Below are 21729 nucleotides of genomic sequence, written 5' to 3'. Positions count from 1 at the left end.
AAAATGATTAAATTGTGGCAATTAAATTTTTTAAATTCAAACGTTACATTCATACATTTGATTCAATGATCAGCATATGATATCTTTACTCTAAAGACAAATATGTAAAGAGTAGGAAATGAAATCAGAGAGGGTTTGTTGAGTAAAGGGCAAGGAGCAGTGAAAGCAAGTGGTTGAGTGAATTTAAGTACAAAAGAAGAAGAAGATGAACAAGTTATGTCCACTACATTGTAAGAATGGCCTAACATATAAGCTTTTATCATGTCCCTGACATTTTGATATCCCCACAGTTACGTCCACTTCCCACCATTTGAAAATTGTTGTGCATAAGTGTTCTTGACCCTTTTCTCCATTTTTGGCGCACACTCTTTTTTCTTGGGAAGTTTATTCAAACAGTCTTGTCAGTTCATCCAATTTTATTGAGTTTGGACTCTATTCGAATATTGTTTATTTAATCTTTTACCTCTTTTAATTCATATAGCATTTTAGATTTGTTTATTTTTAGTGATGGATGACATCATGGTAAGAAATATTATCCCAAAAACTCGACAAAATAACATCCTATGAGTCGTGTCCTTATTGCTCGCCTTTATCAAATAAATACATATTGTTCTTATATAAATTAGCCTATTTAGTGTTTTCTTCTTCTTTGGTATGTCATGTTCGGATGTGGAGATGGATGAAAATAGTTTCTTCAATAATGCATTCATCAGAAAAGTAAAAAATAAAAAAAATGATATTAAATAATTAATCGTTTCCTGCTGCCAAGGTCCCTACTTATCAACCAACGCAAATCTTGTCTCTGATTTCCTTTCTTTCAAATGCCTATAGTCAGACCCACCTCCTACTTTTACGCCAAAACCCGGAATAATGGAACCCATCAAACACTATATGCTCTGCAAAAACGACGGATGTCGTGCCATTTTGTATCGACCCTTTGCAATTTTACTTTAACAAGGGACCAGCCACATGCACCAGATGTACGAGGATACCTGCACATGGACCCGTCACCTCTGGGGTGCTTCTGAACCGGTTGCCCCGGAAGGGGTACTTGGTCCAGCACCATTTTCTGCTGGAGGAGAGGTGCCCCATTTCCCTTCCGACTCTGAAGGCTCGACAATTTGGACTCCACCATCTGTTAGTCCCAATGCGAATTGATTTGGGTCGGATGGATGCGCCGCAATGACGAGTGGATAAACTCTCAAGCTGTTCAGGGTGTGAATTGTTAGAAACTTCATTGAAAAACTAACCACCCGTACCAGAGGGAGTCCGGAACTGATTTTAATAATAAACTCATAAATTGTACCTTGGATTGGGAGATAAATACGCAGCAGGACAAATTCTACATCTCAATCTGAGTGTTGAAGCAGTAAGAACACCAACACCTCCATCTTCGAAGCTCACATATATCATTTGGCTGTCACAGGAGTATGTTGCATGGGTGATGGGACCGCTTGCTTCTCTAGGAACCCACTATTTGAGAAAACAAATCCAAAAACAATATCAATAACCTTTGAAGGTTAGAAGAATTAGATCCAAAATAACATAGGTTCTATTGACTAATAGCAGTGTACGGCAGCAACGCGATTTCTAAAAGGTAAAATTCGGCATTGCCACCACTCTCTTTAGTCCTTACCACAAGCATGAAAAAATTCGGAAGCAACTACCTTGTTTAGCGCAATTGAATTCGACATAAATTTTAAGCAATACTAGTCTAGAAACAAATAAATTAAACGGCAAGTAAGCTTGGCACCTGCTTTAGGCATTCTAGTTTTGGTGCTTCAAATATTGCTATCTGTGATTCATGAACTGCCAGCAAATGTATCTGATCTAGGTGAAACTGAACACGAGTTTCGGCATGAGGTGATGCTGCCTGACCATTAGGTATTTGCAAGAACTTACTAGTTTGCTTTTCCCATCCATCTGTGCTCCATACACAGAGCTGTAGAGAAAAACAAATGTAGAATAATTAGCACACATAAACGGAAATTTAATTCCATAAGTACTAAAAATCGTTTTATAAGACATGACAATACATGGTAAGTCCTATCAAACTAGACGTGTTTAATATGATAACAAATCATCAAACCATGTAGGAAGAACCTCACATAAGCATAATAAATTAATATGTTTTTCACAAGCATAAATTCAAGAGAGTCATTCCCTAGCCAAACTTTTCATATGGTCCTTAACAAGATTAGCTCGGAATAAGCCAATGACTTCAAACTTCAGCTTTAACCATATCTCAAAGTACCAGTTATTCTAGTTTTTTCATAGTGGGTTGTTAAACTGCTTTAGGATACAAGAAGCATGCATGTGAAAGACAATGATAATTTGTACCTGACTGTCGGCTCCAGAAGATACAAGCACGTTCAAAGTATGAGAGAAGGCAAGACCTGTTATTCTTTTCTGATGACCTTTTAACTTTGTTTTCACCTGTTAAAAAGAGCACATAGTTAATCAAATAATTTCCACTTATTTATCAACAACCATAAAAGTTTTAAGTCGATTAGAAGGACCTCATCCACCCGAACATTGTAAATTTGGATTGATGAATCATCCATGCCTATGGCAATGATATTATTGTCCTGAGGATGAAATGCAAGAAATGTAGCTGGTGGTGGTGGGGGCATGAACGTTGTCATTGTCTGCATATTAGGAAAGCTGAAAGAAAAAATGTGAAATTAAATCCTGCAAACTAAAGATCCTCGCAAAAAATAATCTCAGTTTCAACCTGAAATTCTAACTAATAAAATACTCGGTATTTTAATCAAAATTCCTTAAACTTCAGGGCTATAGTATGAAAGCTTATCTTTTAAATGGCCTATCTACATAAAAATCCAGAGCTTTCCTAAAAATGTAGTCATGTCCAAAGAATGAAACAAGTGGAGAAAGGACCAACCTTAAATGTCATCATATTGAAGAGTGAGATTTTACCCCCTGATGCTGACATCACGTAAGAATCATTCTTCGAAAGCGCAAATCATGGAACAGCATCTTCAGGATTTGTATCACTTATATCGTTAGTCATTAATATTCCACTGGAAGGTTGCCATAATTGGGGTGCTACACTAGTTGTGGCCTACAAAAGACAGGACTGAGTTAATACCTAGCTAAGATAACATTTAAAAAATAAAAACAAATAAAAGTGGCATTAGGAAACCAAGCATGCAACATAGCGAACAGTTGTTAAAAAAATTAAAACACCTTCACGGTTGAATTGCGATCACTCCTCTGCCATTTCCAGAGCTTGTGGACAGCATTAGATGCTAATGCCAATATGGCAACCCCAGAATTTGTATATATTAGTCTAGAAACCTGAAGTCAAACAAAAAATTTGATTATCCTTTTTCAATGAATAAATGAATATATCTTATTGACAAAAGCCATGAATTTTACTGTAATTCACTCTTATTAAACGTGTAAGAAACTTACAATTATATATACAAGCCTAGGCCTTATCTTAGGTAACTTCTAAACTAGGTAAGAGACTAATTCTAGTAATAAAAAGAATCCCTTTGATTTAGGGATACTAACTAAATAGAATATTTACAAATCCAACTCAATCTTCTTAACTTAGGTAACTAATCTCTGATACTCCCCCTCAAGCTGGGAGCATGGATATCTTCCATCCTTAGCTTGCCTGTTAACTTTTGAAAATACTTACCAGGTAGACCCTTGGTAGGTAAGTATACAATTTGATCTCCAGTGGTCACATAGGGAGTACAGACCAGGCCACTATCAAGTTTCTCTTTTATGAAATGTCTATCCACTTCAACATGTTTTGTTCTGTCATGTTGAACTGGATTATGAGCAATATTGATTGTTGACTTGTTATCACAGTAGAACTTCATTGGTCCATTCCACTTTACCTTAAAAAATCTTCTAAAATAATCTTCAGCCATAATAACTCACAAATTCCCAATGTCATAGCTCGAAATTCAGCTTCTGCACTTGATCTAGCCACCATATTATGTTTTTTGCTTCTCCAAGTAACTAAGTTACCTCCAAAGAAAATGCAATAGCCTGAAGTTAACCTTCTATCAATTATGGATCCTACATAATCTCCATCCGTGTATGCTTCCAGAGTCAAGTTCCCCCCTTTTCTAAATAGAATTCCTTTGCCTGGTGTACCCTTCAAGTATTGCAAAATTTGAACAACAACCCTTAGGTGTGATTCCTTTGGATTGTGCATGAATTGGCTCACAACCCCAACAGCATATGCTATGTCTAGTTTGGTGTGTGACAAATAGATAAGCTTTCCCACAAGCCTTTGGAAAAAAAACTTCTGTCAACTGCCATATCATACTCATTTGAGTCTACAAGCTTGTGATTGACTTCTATGGGAGTTTCTGCTGGTTTACATCCTAGTTTTCTAGTTTCCTTCAACAAGTCCAAAGTATACTTCTGCTGAGATATAAAAATCCCTTGCTGTGAGTGAGACACCTCGATACCAAGGAAGTATTTTAATCTTTCAAGGTCTTTCACTTCAAACACTTTTATAAGACACTTTTTTAAATTACCAATTCCTTTAGAATCATTACTTGTAACAATTATACCATCTACATACACCAACAGTGCAATTACTCCCCCTGAAGGAGAGTATTTCACAAATATAGTATGATCACTTTAACTCTGTTTGAAGCCTTGTTTTAGCATTACTTTAGTAAATCTCCCAAACCAAGCTCTTGGTGACTATTTTAGTCCATAAAGAGCATTTCTCAATTTACACACTGCCTGTCCAATATTCGAACCAAACCCGGGTGGAAAATCCATGTAAACTTCTTCTTCAAGGTCTCCATGCAAGAAGGCATTCTTGATGTCAAACTGCTGCAAATTCCATCCCTGAATAGTTGCTATGGATAGTAGGACCCTCACTGTGTTCATCTTTGCAACAGGGGTAAAAGTTTCAATATAGTCAATTCCATAAGTTTGAGAGTACCCTTTTGCCACCAATCTTGCTTTGTACCTTTCTAGAGGACCATCTGATTTATACTTGACAGTAAATACCCATCTGCATCCCACTGTTTTTTCCGTTATGGAAGCTTCACTAAATCCCTTGTCTTATTCTTCTCCAGTGCCTCCATTTCCTTTTTTTTATAAGAATTGAAGGTCTCATTAAAAAACCCCTTCATGATTAACGGAACTCGAAATGATTTCCTTAATCAGAGGAAGGAGGAAAAGAGTGCCTTATACTTCATTAATAGAAAAAGATACATAAGATTTAAAACAATAGAAAAAGAGTGCCTTCATTTCCTCTTTCATAGTCTTTTTCCAATTCTCATTTTCTAATGCTTCATATACTGTTTTAGAAATAGCAATGTCATTTAGGCTAGTAAGGAAGGTTCTGTGATTGGGGGATAGGTTTTTGTAGGTCAAAAACAAATAGGTAGGATGTTTGGTGGTGCAGGTTCTTTTTTCTTTTCTAATGGCAATGGGAAATTCAAAATCAGAAGCAGATATAGTATTTTCAGCATCACTTTGTTTAGAAGGAGTTTCAGAGTGTACCTCAAATTGTATAGGAGCAGGAAAAGGGGATGATTGAATCTGCATAGGTGCCTTCTTCCTCGAATAGACCCTTAGGGAACAAGTAGTGTCCTCAATATTGGGCTGTGGTGCATTAATGTTTGTTGAAGAGTAGAAGTTTGAGGAGTACTAGGTTCTAATTGGGGAGAGGATGAAGTAGAAGCAGGCTGTGTTTCTATAGAATGTATAGGTATAGGTGTAGATGTAAGAAGATCAACAAAGGGCTGAAGTAAAAACAAATCTACATCCTTATCTTCCCTAAAAGATATCTCCCCCTGAAGATAAGGAACTTTAAAATAACTTTCTTTTTCAACAAAAGTGACATCAACAAAAGTGTAGTATTTCTTGTAGGAGGGTGGTAGCACTTGTAGCCCTTTTGAGTGGAGGAATATCCAATAAAAATGCATTTCAATGCCCTTGGATCAAGTTTCCCTCGGCCTTGAGAATGAATGTGAACAAAAGCAACACACCCAAATACCCTTGGTTTTAGGTTAAGAAATGGACTGAAATATGGAAATAACTTTGTAAGGGTTTGAAGGGAACTTTGGGATTCAAGAACTTTAATGGGTAGTCTGTTTATCATGCAAGTGGGAGTTAACACAACTTTCCCCCAGTACCTTTTAGGGACATTGTTTTGAAATAAAAGGGCTCTAGTTATGGTAAGAAAGTGTCCATTCTTCCTTTATGCTACCCCATTCTATTGGGGAGTATTTACACAAGAGGACTCATGTATAATACCTCTTTCTAAGAAATAAGGAGACATGACTTGATTAAAGTAGTCATTGGCATTGCCTGTTCTGATTCGTTTTATTTTAGCCCCAAACTGAGTCTTTATCATGGTATAAAAGGTTTTAAAAGTAGAGATAACATCAAACTTCTATTTTAGTAGATAAATTCAAGTAACCCAAGTATAATCGTCTATAAAAGACAAACCATCTAGCCCTAGTTATGTTAGGAATAGTGGAAGGCCCCCAAACATCATTGTGAATAAGGGTAAAAGGATTGTTGGTCCGCTTATTACTTGCTGGAAAATAGGAATGTTTATGCTTTACAAATTCAAAAACTTCACAATGAAATTCTTCAACATTTAAGGAATTACACAAGGAGGGAAACATAATTTTTATGAGTCTAAAAGGTGGGTGACCAAGGCAAAAGTGATGTAGCCAAATTCGGTCTTTATTGGTTGTAGATTTGGATAAAAAAGACAATGGTTGAGTATTCAAATCTCTAGCTGGTCCACTAAGGTCTTCAAGGTAGTATAAGTCATTTATTTCCCTTGCTCCTGAAAAATACATTGTGTAGGATGAAATAAAACACTGCATTTAGTGTCTTTGATAAGCTTTGGAATAGAGATAAGGCTAGTAAATAGTTTTGTCACATGTAGGACATTTATAAGCAATAGGGTTTTATTGATGTCAATATCTCTTTGGCCAGCAATCGTTACCATAGTACCGTATGCAACTGTAATTTTCTTGTTGCTAGAGCAAGGTATGTAGGTGAGGAATTTTTGTGATGAATTAGTCATGTGATTAGTGGCTCCTAAGTCAATTAACCAGGAGTTTTGGGTAGGTATGTGGGTGGATGATTCCAAGGCAATAGAATTCTGAGAATAGGAAGATATACCTTAGAAAACTAGATTGCATGTACTTGTAGAGGATGGTTTTTCTAAGGATTCCGGTAGGTTCTTCAATTTTTCTACTTCTTCCCGGTTGAATTTTACAGATTGTTCATCAGACTCCTTAGCCACATGTCTAGTTGCATAAGCTCTATTTTGTCCTCTTGCTGAGCCTCCTTTCTCTATGAAATTCTTATTTGCAATCTGAGGCTTTCCATGTAACCTCCAACACTTCTCTTTGGTGTGACGAGGTTTTTTGCAATAAGTACACTATAAGGAGTCCTTGTTAACCGTCCTTGTTCCTTTTGATCTGCCTTTAATATTTTGCTGCTCCAGACGATTTGGTCACTCAAGAAGAGCCCTAGTAACCAAGGTTGAACTTTCTACTTGATTGTTTTCAACCACCATCACTCATCTTCTTCCTTCTTCAGCACAAATGATAGCAATAATTTCATTCAGTGAGGGCATGTCTTCTTTTCTTAGAATCTGGACCCTTACTGTATCAAATTCCAGCAAGAAAATCATAAATCCTATCTTTTTCAACAAACCTCTTTAGAATTGATGCATCCTTACTGTAGTTCATCTGAATACATTGGTAGTGGTTCATTTCCTGCCACATATTCTGCAGCATATTAGAATACTCTGTAATAGATTTGATTCCTTGTTTAGTGGTTGAAATCTTACTCTTGATTTCATAAATTTGGGCAGCATCTCGAACCTTCGAATAGGTTTGTTTTACAGCCTCCCATATCTCCTGGGTTGTTTCGAGAAACATGCAGGTGTCACTAATTTCAGGCACCATTGAATTCCACAACCAAGACATAACCAATGAGTCTTGTTCATCCCAAGCCTCAAATCTGGGACCTCCTTCTTTAAGACATGTTCTGAGGAGATGACTAAGTTTACCTCTCCCTTTTAGGAAAGTCCAAACTAATTGTGACCACTTAAGGTAGTTTTTTCCATTCAATTTATAAGCATCTTGTATGTTTTGTAAGTCACTTATCGAATTAGAGTGGCTTCCCTCACCCATTATGCCTCCTTAGCAGTTTTTGTACTATTGGAATCATTCGTATTGCCTATATCTTGCTGATCAAGTGTCATGCTCTCTTAAGAAATAATAACTAAGAAAAAAACTCAACAAGGAGATTAAAACCCAAAAACAAGTAACTCTGATACCATGACAAAAGCCAAGAATTTTACTGTAATTCACTCTTATTAAACGTGTAGGAAACTTACAATTATATATAAAAGCCTAGGCTGATCTTAGGCAACTTCTAAACTAGGTAAGAGACTAATTTTAGTAATAAAAAAAAACCCTTAAATTTAGGGATACTAACTAAATAGAATATTTATAAATACAACTCAATCTTCTTAACTTAGGTAACTAATCTCTGACACTTATCAACATATAATTGTTGAAGTTCAAATCACTAACTGGCTAAAGACGACAATAATCTCAAGGAGTATTTTAAGCATCCACATTACTAAATAGAGCATTTCTTATGTTGATTATCATACTCTACACATAGAGTATAATCACAGCCATAGATAACTTGAACTGCTAATATTTCTATTGATATCTTAGGTCCCCAATTGTTAACATAACCTGAAAAACACAACACTTATCTACCACACAGCAGACGATAACATTTTTCATGAACAGCTGATTTTAGAAGAGAAACAAAAAATCGATACTCAGGCACAATTATTAGAAAAGTTCTATAAAGTTATGCAGACAAGCTGAGCTTTACCCTCATTGTTGTCAAACTATCAGGAAGCCTCAACGTGCGGCACTGCGATGGTTCATTGATTTCTGTAAGTTTCCAGATCCTAGATTTTTCCACCGACTCATCTGTAATTCTGGGCTTTACATCAGCCAAACTCCGAGCATCATTATTGATTATTCTGGAAAGAGAACAAAAGAGGTCAGATCACAACAGATCATAAATCTTTTTCATGCATAAATTACAATTCGTTAGAGAGATCACATTCAAAAGATAATGTAGATTTCTGTCAAAAGCATTAGGGTATGATTATAAGAGGTAACTCACCGTTCCAACTATCGCAGCTACTGGTGCAGCCCGATCACCCATGGTTGTTACAATAGTTGTGTTGTTAGAGCCAAATGGACCAATATTAGGTGCTTGTTACAAAAACCAAGCACTTAGGAAACATACTATTATAATATATATATATATATATATATATATATATACATAAATGATAGCATAGTTGTATGTAAGTGTATGTTTTACCTTTACTATAGCAGCAGGAGCAACTCTAGAAGCATCAAACGATCAATTCTCCACTGTCCGTAGCAACCTAACCCCGTCTGAATTTGCTAGAATTTTAACAATGTTCCTTCCTTGTTAAATCTAATGCAAGGGGAAGGCTGCATTTTGTTATAACAAAAAAAAAAGTTAGTAGGGATAGCAAGCATCAAACAGCCTAACATGAAATAAGGCATAAGCTTATGTACCGGCAATCCACCATTAGCTGGACTACTTGCTAATAGATTAAGATTGTCCATGTCCCAGAATTTGACAGTGAACTCATCACCAGCAGCCAAGAACCTATTCTTTGTCGTATCAAATTGAACAACTCCCACAGATCGCTTTCCAAGACCAAAATATGTCCGCTTGACAGCTCCTTCACTTTCATTCCATTCCACCAAGAATGATTCCCCTTCTTTGTTAGTCCCACATGAGAACAACCTAAAAGTGGTCAATATAAATTCAAAGATTAAGTGTACTGTCAAAGAACAGAAACATAAGAAAAGAACCCCAAAAGAAGAAAGACCAAAATTATAGAGTACAAATAAGACATATGAACCTTGTTCCATCAGCACTGTATGCCATTGTTGTGGATGACTGACAAGGTGCATTATAGTCAACTCTTGAACCCATATTATCATACAACCATGCCTTTATTTTCCCATCAGTTGCTGTTGAGAAAATGAACTGCAAAAACAAAAGAAAATGGAAGTCTTTAAGCATAACAGTAAAATAAACATGCAACTTACAAGATACCAATGATTAAAAATATATACTCTAATAATAATAAATAAATAACATCACCAAAAGAAAAGGTACATAAATTCTTAATGAAATAAAAATAACCCAGATGGGATTTCGTGGTTCTATTGTTGTAAGAAATATTGCACCAAGTCCTAAACAGATTGTTCCATACTAGCTCAATATCCCAATATCTAAAATCTTCTTGTCATGTCCTATATTTATCTCCAGAGAAGATTTCTCTCAAATTATATTTTTAACACTGCCATTTATTTGAATATGACTTATGCAGAAAGAAGTGGTCGTTAAAGGTAAAACTACTGCATTTACAAACATAAACAGCAGTTTTCATGATAGAAGTCAAGCAAGAAAATTAGCCACAAAGAAAGTTCCAGAACCTTGTAAGAGAATCCACTCCAAAACAAGAAATCAAGGAAAAACTAAAAGCAGAATTGGAGTAAACATGATTCAGATATCCAATGGTTGTGTTTTGGCATTAAATGCATAATTATCTAATTCTATGCATTCAATTTATTAAGATTCTGTGAATAAATTAGTTAAAAATTTTGAACTTAGTTTCCGAAACAAATAATTGTTTCTTTTCATAAGCTAAGGAAAATAGTTCTACTTTTCCCTCTGACTGTTGAAATGGAAAAGAAATCTACACAAAGGAACATATGAATATCAGTCTCCATGCTATTGTTTGTTACCTGAATATTTCCCTTGTGATGAGGGCATACAGAATAGACAGGTGCTTCATGACCCTCAAAAGTATGCAGTTTAGCCCCAGAGACCATGTCCCAAACCTACAAGATACGAGACTGTTAGAAAGCGATATCAAACAGAAAAATAAAATGAGAGAGAGAGAGAGAGAAGACAAGCGACCTTAATAACCCTGTCCTCGCCACAAGTGACAACACACAATTGTTTGTTTGGGTAGGAGAATGCAAGATCATTAACACTTCCAACATGAGCCTCAATCTAAAATACAAAATAATTTAGTGAATATAATTAGGTGAAAAGCAAGGCAAAAAATCAGCTTAACACTAGATGAACCTAATTGAATTCACCAATCACACAAACCTCTAAGCGGTTACGTAGATCATCACCGCCAAGGTAGGAGTATATGTGCACAATATGCTTGGAGTATGCAACACCTGAAAACAGGAGAAAAACTCAAATCTAGAATTCAGTTTAGATGAATAGCCTCTTGTACAGGAGTAGACTACCAGAAGTCCAATTACTATAGCTACAAGAATTACCAAAAAGAGTTCCATCAGGGCTCCACACCACACGGTTGACTGAGACTGAATAATCATTAGCCAAAGATGCCTGTAAGAATCAGAAGGTTAACATTAATTCAACTTTAAGACGCACTGAAATAACAACTTCATGTTCAATAAATCTAGTTAGCAGTGAAACAAAGCAATACCTGAAGAGGCTTTGAACATGTTGAAAGGTCCCAGACCTTAAATGTTTTATGAGCTACCCTTTCACCACTACCTGCTTCCCAAACCATGATATCGCCAATGCTTGTTCCCACTGAATTTATAAAACAAAATACAGAGAACACAATTAGAACACAACAAGAAAGAGTAGTTAAAACCAGAATATGAAAACCTACTCAATTCAGAGGAAATGAAGTCTGATTATATGCCAGTGAGTTGGCTCACCAATAAGTAGAATTTGTTGCACTGGATGAAAATCCATGCTCTTGACAGTAGACCCCTGACTTAGAGTCATAACAACAGTCTTGGGCAAGTCATCAGAAGTGTAAGAACTCTGACCATGGCTCTGGCCGGAATATGGAACAGGCAAAATATTTACCGACAGATTATTGACCTGGTGAAGGAGCAGCTGATCAAGTACTCTTCATTATGAATATCATTTCAAAGAAAACAGGATGGATGATCTAGGGCTCTAGGCTACAAGATGGAGCAGATCTCATGCTTCCCAGACTACCAGTCATAAGCCTAATGGCAGGGAGACCTTCAAAGTGATATACAAGACAACTAAAACTCACAAAATTGTAAAAACTGTATATTTACTTTTCATCTCTTTTCAAGAGATAAAGAGAAACCAAAGATGAGGACTTAATGACAGAAAAAGTAAAGTGACTTAAGAATGGAACTCAAAGACCAAGCAAAGCAAATAAAATTTTTCATTCTGCCTCACTGACACAGATATACTACATTTCCTTCATTACCCACCATTTAGGTCACAATGGGCAAGCAGCACAAGCCTTTTGCTAATTAACACAGATTTTCGAGTTAGTGATAAAATGGTTTATACAAATATAAATCACTACATGAATTAATTAATGCCCTCTAAACCACAATAAATGTGCATCACTAACATCTTAAAGCAATACTATTTGACGGATATGGGAAATAGATATGCATATGTTACACAGAGGTCATGAGGTAAATCTAATTGTAAACAAGAACAAAGGGTATTATTAGTAAGTGATACCTCCCTGGTATTCCGAAGGGCCTTGATCTCTTCAAAACATGTTCAGAATCTGCTGACTGATAGTCCAGAGCAGGGTAATTAGTTGGAGGAGTTCTAGGGTGTTTCAAGATTGCAGCTACCATGTGAAAGAAATATAGCAGGTAAGATGATAATACCTCAAGCCACACATTTAACTAAAAGAACTCAGCCTATCCTAAAATCTTCATGCTCTAGCGAATTCTTAGTGTTTCTTGGTTTTATATCTTTAATAACATGTTAGCAAAAAAGTATTCCTTTACCTAACAGGTTTCATGCAGTGTGTCCTGTTTGAGGCCACATGTAACATCTCAAACTATGGGTTAGTGACTAAATTGTAAAAAGTTCAAAAGTTGGTGATTAAAGTAGAATTTATTTAAAAGTTCAGAATTTTAAAGTGATAAATTCTGGTATTGGATTAAATTGTGAGGAAGGAAAGTATGAAGGGTAAGGTGGTCTTTTCATGAAAAAGATATTTATCTCTTATTTAAGAGATAAGCATGGGGTTTGAATGGGCATCTGGAAGCTTATCTTCTTCTCCTTCTTCTTCTCTCCGTAGGTCTCCATTAAAGGTAAGTTTTCGGTTTAGTTAATTATTTGTTAATTTTAAGATTGAGTTTTGATCATTAGATGATAACTAAGCTTAAGGAAAGCTTAAGTTATCTTAAAATCAAAAGATGAATAAGTTATGAAAAATTAAAAAAATGAGTTTTTAAGTGAATTATTGGAAAATAGTTGATAAGTTGAATTTGAAACTAAATTTGACTTGTCATAGGAGTGAATAAGAAGTTATAAGTGTTAAATCAAAGTTTGGATAACATAGAAAATTTGGTATGATTCTTAGCCTTAAGAATTTGGATGAAATATGGAAGATTATAAGGTGTTGGAATGATAGGAATTGGTTAAAGTTGTTATAGATGAATTTAGTAGCATAATAAGGATTTTATACATGAAAATTTGGGGGAAGTATTGATGAATTTCGGGTGAAAATAGTCTATTATGGGCAAGTGCATCGATGCACTATGAGTGTGTACCGATGCACTAAGACAATTTTTGAATGTGCATCGATGCATTAAGGGGTGCATCGATGCATGGAGATTTCGGAACTATTTTGTGTACCGATGCACCCATAGTGCATCGATACACTCCTAAAGGAAAAGCTGAAATTGGGTTCATTAAATTAGCTCAAGTTATTAGTATCGAATTATAAGGTTTAGGCTTCTTATAATTGTCTTGAAAATTATATTTATGTAGATATTGAGCCTAAACAAGTTCCGGAACAAGTGACAAGTAAGATCGATCGAGGAAAAGGCAAAGGGATATAGGTGAGTGCATACTATAAGTATGGTATAATGGAATAAGACTTGTGATAAGTTTAATTCCTATGTTGATTTTCATAGTACAATAGTTATGAACATGCATACATGATAATTATTATGATACATGCATAAAGTATATATGTTCATATGATTTGATAAATAATATATGCGAAAAGACCCAAATGCACATGTAATATGATAAGTGATATGAGTTGTGATCACAAGAAAAATGACATGAATACATGAAACATAAGAATAATGCCCATGGTATACGATATGAGAACTATAGGTATAGTTGGCATACCAAGAGTCGAGGGTTCTACGTGGTCCTTCGAGACGTATATATATCCTTTGGAACATTTACAGGGTCTTTTGAGACATATTTGATCCATTGGAATATGTATATGATTCTTAAGAAGTGGTCATTCGGGACAAATACAGTACATAGGTCCTTCGGGACAATTTCATAGCCCCTAGTGGGACCCCATACGAGCTGTGGTGACAGCAATAGTGCACAACCTCAATGTACTCGAATATCTTGAGTTCTCAAAAATGTACATGGGCCTATAAAAGGTTATCAAAGGTAAGTGCATTATTATAGTTATATGTTATCATATTATTATTGGAGAAAATAACTTCAGTGACCAAAAATGCCTTATAATATACGATTTTAACCAACTTTTTCCGGATTTGCCAAAATGACCAACAAAATCGCAATGCGATCGCTAATTCGCAACGCGATCTCCATTATCGCAAATTCGCGTTGCATTTCGCGTTGCGATAGTTGGAAATCGCGTTGCGATGGTCTACAGTATCGTTGCGATTTTCCCAATTCGCAATGCGAATAAGTAAATCGCAACGCGAATTGGGAAAATCGCAATGCGATAATGACTATCGCAATGCGATACTTACTATCGCAATGCAATAATACAAAATCGCAACGAGATACTGACTTTCGTAATGCGATTCTGACTTTCGCAACGCGATTTACATAGCGCCATTCGTATTAACGCATATTTTTTTTCAAATTCCAAACACGAATTTTTTCTTAATAAATCGAAAACTGAACCGTCCATAGTAATCGCAACTCATAACCTCAAACCCAAAATCACAACACTCAGTCCCATCTCCATCTCTCACTCTCTACGGCGAAATCCGTCCCCATCTCCGAAGATTTCCGTCCCCATCGCCGGCGAAATCCCTCACAACCATTCACAGTCAAAAATCCCTCACAATCATTCAGAAATGGAAAATCAACCTCCGAGGGTTAGTTTTTTTTTATTTTTATTTTGAAAATTTTGCATTATTTTAGGTTTTTCATATTGAGATTGATGATAAGTTTACTGGTAATTTCAATAATAGATTAACCATTTCACTTAGATTTCTTATTAAATTCATTCGATTGCTGCCAATACTGCTAAACTGTTTAGCCTGTGAAGTTAGTATTTGTCTTTGTTTTGTCTTTTAGTTGAAGTAATGCAGAAGAAGAATAGTTTCGAGAATGAAAATCGCAACGCGGAATTAACTATCGCAACGAGAGAATCGCAATGCGAAATAAAAAACGCAACGCGAAACCAAAATCGCATTGCGATTTTCATTTCGCGTTGCGATTCTCTCGTTGCGATTTTCATTTCGCGTTGCGATTCTCTCGTTGCGATAGTCATTTCACGTTGCAATTCTCATTATCTCGTTGCGATTTTCATTTCAACACAAAGACAAAACAGTGTTGCAAATTTTAGTTTCAAGAATAAACTACTATTTATGTTTATTGTTTTTGGTATATCTTGACAGTGTAGTTTTTGGTATATCTAACTTGGTATGTTTATTGTTTTTGTAGAAATTTTTTTCTGCTTCATTGATATTAAGGAATAAAGTTAGCCTAGCCACTACAATTGCTTCGAAGCTTTCACCTGCACAAAGAAAATTGTTTGAGAAAACCTGCTTCGTGCCATGGCTGAGAGTACAGCATCCGGGTGGAGATGCTAATTTGACCCATTTGTGGATTCAGACCATGACTAGAGATCTACCCGACAGTATACAACTTGGTGAGAAAGAGATATGGTTTCATTTTCCACCGGCGTATACTTGTTTTGGGCGGAAGGAGTTCTGCTTAATCACTGGTCTACGATTCGGACACGATGATGTAGGCCGGTACACTCGTCATATCACCCGCCCATCATGGTTATCCAGGGTTTTTCCTGATGAGTCAATAGAGAAGTCGAACTTACACGTCGACGACATGAATAAATTGTTTAATAAGAAAGATGGTTTTACTCGGATGAATGACGTCGATGTTGTCCGAGTATGCCTTCTACTACTTTTGTATGCCGGCTTTTTAGGCAGAGAGGCCAGACAACCTATTCCTCAGGAGCTAATATTATTGGTAGAGGACCTAAATGCATGGAATCTGTTTCCGTGGGGTTCGTATATATGGAAAGCTACCTGGACTAAGTTGTCGTCTGCCTTTGATGACCGCAAAAGTTTGCGGGGCGATGGGTCGAAATACACTTTGTCATGTTTTGTTTGGGCCTTTAAGGTAAGAATTTCTATATAATGTTTTCAAAATTATAATTAATTATTTAACAATTACTAATGTTTGTTATTATATTGTTTGTAGATTTGGATATTCGAGGCCTTTCCCGCCATGAAGACATATGCAATAAAAACTTCAAATGATATTCCCAGAGCTATTTCCTGGAAGAGGAAACGTCTGTTGGATTGGGAAGACTTAATACCATATGCGACAATAAATAATGTAAGTTAACACAAATACTATCATATATAAACAAGTTATTAATAGTAGACGTTTAACTTTGTTTGAGTTTTTATATTTTTAGGAAGCCAACATTCCATTAATGAGACTAACACCCACGGAGGCTGAGCTTGCCACTGATTGGTGGCAAGCTAGTCAGCGTTTTCTTGATGGCACGAATGATGAGCAGCCTCCACTTCCTCCACTTCGAGAGCCATCACCTCATCCAGAGCCATCACCTGATCGACCCGACTATATACCTCTACAACGAGAGCCATCACCTATCCCGTCACATCATCGAGCCTCTTCTCCACCATCACCTCATGATAGGCGACCGACAAAGATGCCACGACTTCTATCTCCCTGTTCTCCACCTCCACGGGATGAGTCAAGGGAGTTACGTGATGAGGTCAATGCCTTGCGTGAGGAGATCGGTACTCTACGCGATAACGATGGTGCATGGCGTGTGGAGGTCAATGCCTTGCGTTAGGAGATCGGTACTCTACGCGATAACGATGGTGCATGGCGTGTGGAGGTGTCTACTTTACGTGGTGAGGTTGCCGCTCTAAGTGAGATGGTAGTATCGTTACAGAATGAGGTTCATACTCTACGTAACGAGGTAAGTTTAAGATTTTCCATATTTAACTTGATGATAAATTTACTCGTAATTTCACTAAAATTAACTATTTCACTTAGATTGCTTAGTAAATTTATTCGATTACTGCCAATACTGCTAAACTGTTTATTAACACTGTGAAGTTAGTATTTGTCTTTTTGTTTTGTCTTTTGGTTGAAGTAAATTTATTCGGTTGCTGCCAATTCTGCTAAACTGTGTATTCTTTAACACTGTGAAGTTAGTATTTGTCTTTGTTTTATCTTTTGGTTGAAGTTTTGAAATATATTTGTCTTTGTTTTCACTGTTTAAATATCATGTCCGTTTATTTACTGATATTTGTATTTAATTATTTAGCGGACCGATAAGGTGGATGCTTTACGTCGGGTTTTTCTTGCACGACAGAGTTCACGCATCAGACGGCGTGCACGTGCTATTAAGTCTCCGTATACCCCAATAGTGCGAAGACACCGCAAGAAGAAGCCCGACTCGCCTTTCATCCCTCAAGAGTCCACTCCTATCGTTGAAGAGGCCCCTATCATTCCTCGAGAGTCCCCTCCCACCGTTCAAGAGGCCACTGTCATCCCTCAAGAGTCCACTCCTATCATTGAAGAGGCCCCTATCATTCCTCGAGAGTCCCCTCCCACCGTTCAAGAGGCCACTGTCATTGTTGAAGAGGTCCCTCCCACCATTCAAGAGCCCGATTCACATGGCGTCATATGTAGGATTCTTGAGAAACCCTCTGACGTACCGGACATGATGGATTCAAGTTGGCTCTCGTATGAGTTACCGGCCAGTACCATACCGGTATCTGAAGTGGAGAGGGAACAACTACCGGACACAATTCTGGATAACACCCTGTGGGCTAAGACCGCAATTGATTTTTATCTACATGAGCGAAGCCAAGGGTGTTTCACTGACATATGCAAGCTCAATGATGATATCTATTTGTTGCTTGATCGGTCTTGGTGGGGCGTATTATTAGGGGTCGAAGACAATGGCTATTTCGATGGAGGGGTAAGTCTTATATTTTTCTTATATTTTAATTTGATTATTTTTTTGTAAATTTATGTAATTTACTAATATATGTCTTTTTTTGTAAAACAGCATATCGATGCGTGGGTGTCACGTCTTCTAATAATTAGGAAACTTAAGGAAAATAAAAGAAATACACGATATACAATTATGCCGACGTCTTTTAACGCCGTTCACTTTAAGAATCAACGAGATGAATCATTTGCGTTGGGCAATGGACAAGCTAAACTTTATCCTGCATGGTGGGAGGTCGATAAGGTTAGTGTTTATTTTAGATTGAGTTTAAAGGTATTCATAAATAAGTGCGCAAATGAATGAATTATTACTTATGATTGCAGGTGTTTATCCCTGTTTTGGAACGTAACCATTGGCTTCTCGTCGAGCTTCAGATCCCATCCCTTAAGGTAATAGTATATGACAGCATGATAAATTACATATCATTGGCTGATTTAAGAGATATTATTAAGGGATGGAGCTCTTATTTGGCTAAATTCTTGGATGCGATAAATTATTGGACTCGTTCTGGAAACAAGAAGCCAAAGAAGCTCAATATTACAGTTAGCAGAGACGAGACCGCACCACAACAAACGAAAGGACCCAGAGGGGATTGTGGTCCTCTCGTATGCTTGGCGTTGGACCGTTTGATCACAGGAAGTATAAAGTATCTACCTCACACCGATATAGATAGAGCTGCAGTAGGCTTGTGGTTTCGACATTATATGGCTAGATCGATATATACGAGACGCTGCCTACCTGCATCCGCGTTATAAAAATGTCCATAAACAATTGGTATGTTTATAGGCTTGTGGTTTGAAAATGTTTGGTTAAGTACCTAGAATTCAATAATTTGCTGTTTGTAGGTTTTAGATGTGTAGAAAGTGTTGTTTGAGCAAATGTTTGGTTTATGCAGGTTAATCTCAGAAGTGAGCTGCGTGAAAATGATGTATGGCTGCAAAAGTTGATTCAATAGTAGAAGTGTTATTTTCTCTAATAATTATTGCTTATTTTTTGATTGTTTAATTGATTTGTAAAAGGTGATTTGTAAAAGTTGATTTGTTTAATTGATGTTAACATAATTCTTATTTGTGCTTGTTTAATTGATTGAAATGTAATGGTTGATTTTGTTGATTTCAATCTGCATTATGTTGAAGGCAAAAAGTACTATTGCAATGCGAAATGAAAATCGCAACGCGAAATAAAAATCGCAACGAGAGAATCGCAACGCGAAATTAAATTCGCGTTGCGATTTTCATTTCGCATTGCGATTCCTTCGTTGCGATTTTCATTTCACATTACGAAATTAGCGTTGCGATTTTCATTTCGCATTGCGATTCTCTCATTGCGATTTTCATTTCGCATTGCGATAGTAATTTCCGCGTTGCGATAGACATTAAGATGATTGCCTATTAAGTGATAACAACTGAACAGATCATAGCAATTTTCAAACTCAAGTTACTAATACATGCCTAACTGAAAATGTTAAAAGTTCACACATAAAATCTACATAATACAACGTTTGCATTTAAAAATCACCTAAGTTAACAGTCCCAAAAGGTGAAGCCAGTTGTGATTGGGATTTTAAAGATGATTGCGATTTTGATTGCCTTTTTCTTGACACCTTATGAGCTTTGGATTTTGATGATGATCCATATTTTGGTAGAGGAAAAGATGATTGTGATGGCACTGGTGATCCACATGTCAACTTCTCTTCACCCTTAGACGGTATACGATCGTGACTTTTTGGTCGGCCAGGTAGCCTTCTGTCCATGGCTGGTGGCAAAACTGTTTGTAAGTCATCTGGTATGTCCCACTCAGAAGGATGTGGAATAGGGTAGACAATCTCGGCATAAGTCTGTTGATATACTTCTGTAGTGTAGCAATCCATAGCGTATGTGCTTGAATCATCTTGGTTTAGATGAAGAGCAACTTTTATAACATGGCCACACGTATAACCAGATGTTTGTCATTTCATACAACTACACGTCATTGCATTTAGATCGACAAGCTCATTTAAGTTATTATCCAGTACTTCAAACAAAGTGTTTGAACATGGTTCAACTCTCCATGACGTTGACTTCACAACATGTTTCGTTATCTTTTTTTCAGTCCATGGTGTAACACGATGTTCCAATGTTCCTGTAAATTTAAATAAATAATACTTTGTAAAATATATAATAAGTTACGAATTCAAAGAAATAATACCTGCATGGTTTCTTTTCTTGTAGTACCACTGTTGAATAGAGGCTCGAAAAAACTCCATTAACATAGTAATGGGTAATTTCCGGGAATGACGACTTAGAGCGTTGATTGATTCTGCACTATTAGACGTCATGAAACCATATCTTGCTCCAAGTTGATGTACTCTTGACCATCTTTCAAACCCGACATCTTCTAGTGTTTGAGCACACTGAGGCAAAACACGTCTTAAACAGTTTATATGCATATTGAAATCCACTTCCCGATAAGCCTTTACAGCCTTCCGGTATGTCCATTTGTGCTTTTTTATACCAGCAGACATTGATTTTAGATTTCTATACAAATGAACACCACAAAGTCCATGAAAAGCATCTGGGAAACACCTTCTAACAGCGTTGTCAATTGAGTTTGCCCTATCGGATATGATTGTCAGATTGCTAATAGGACCTATGCAATCCCTAAGATGCCCCATAAACCATGTCCATGAATCAGAGGTTTCAGATTTGCCAACCCCGTAAGTTATTGGCAATATCCCATTGTTAGCATCCATGGCTACTGCTAATAAGTTTACTCCAAGGTATCGACCTTTCAAATGTGCTCCGTCAACTATAATAACTGGGCGCATGCAAGTAATAAACGAACGAATCTACAAAATAATATACACAAGAAATATAATAATTTAAATGTGAAATGCATGTAACTAACAGAAATGAGTCAACAGAATTATATTGATTTACTAACCGCAGCATCAATGGCGATAAACAACAACTCAAAGCGTCCATCTCTATTTGTTTTGATATGAGTTACCGACCCAGGATTTTTCAGCTTTAAATTGTGACAATAAGCCGGCAGTTAGGCAAACGATGCTTCTGGCGACCCCCTCAACAATTCCAAGGCATAACATTTGGCTCTCCAAGCTTGAAAATATGATATACTAATCTTGAACCGAGCATTCATGTCAGTCATAATTTCATGTCCCTGATATACCCTGCCATTCAAAAACATTAACTCAGCCAGAAAACCACCCAACACTTTTTTGTTTGCCTGTCTATGGTGAGGAAAAACTTGGGTTCTTGAACATATATGTTTATCAATAAAAGTCCTAACTTGAAACATTGCGCAATCTTTTATCCTCTTTGCAATCATACGCCACGTACAGTTTTTGTCAATCG

At 36.6% G+C, this 21729-nt stretch overlaps 1 pseudogene; it reads right to left on the bottom strand.

Annotated features, from left to right (window-relative positions):
• Window positions 1–780: 780 nt before the first annotated feature.
• LOC120156739 overlaps window positions 781–21729 on the bottom strand; it is a 31546-nt pseudogene continuing 10597 nt past the window's right edge.

The sequence above is a fragment of the Hibiscus syriacus genome, unplaced genomic scaffold, assembly GCF_006381635.1.
Source record: "Hibiscus syriacus cultivar Baekdansim isolate YM2019G1 unplaced genomic scaffold, ASM638163v2 tig00111234_pilon, whole genome shotgun sequence".
NCBI classification, from domain to species: Eukaryota; Viridiplantae; Streptophyta; class Magnoliopsida; order Malvales; family Malvaceae; genus Hibiscus; species Hibiscus syriacus.
Note: the sequence above shows the minus strand (reverse complement) of the source record. Positions and strands in the feature narration are given on the sequence as shown.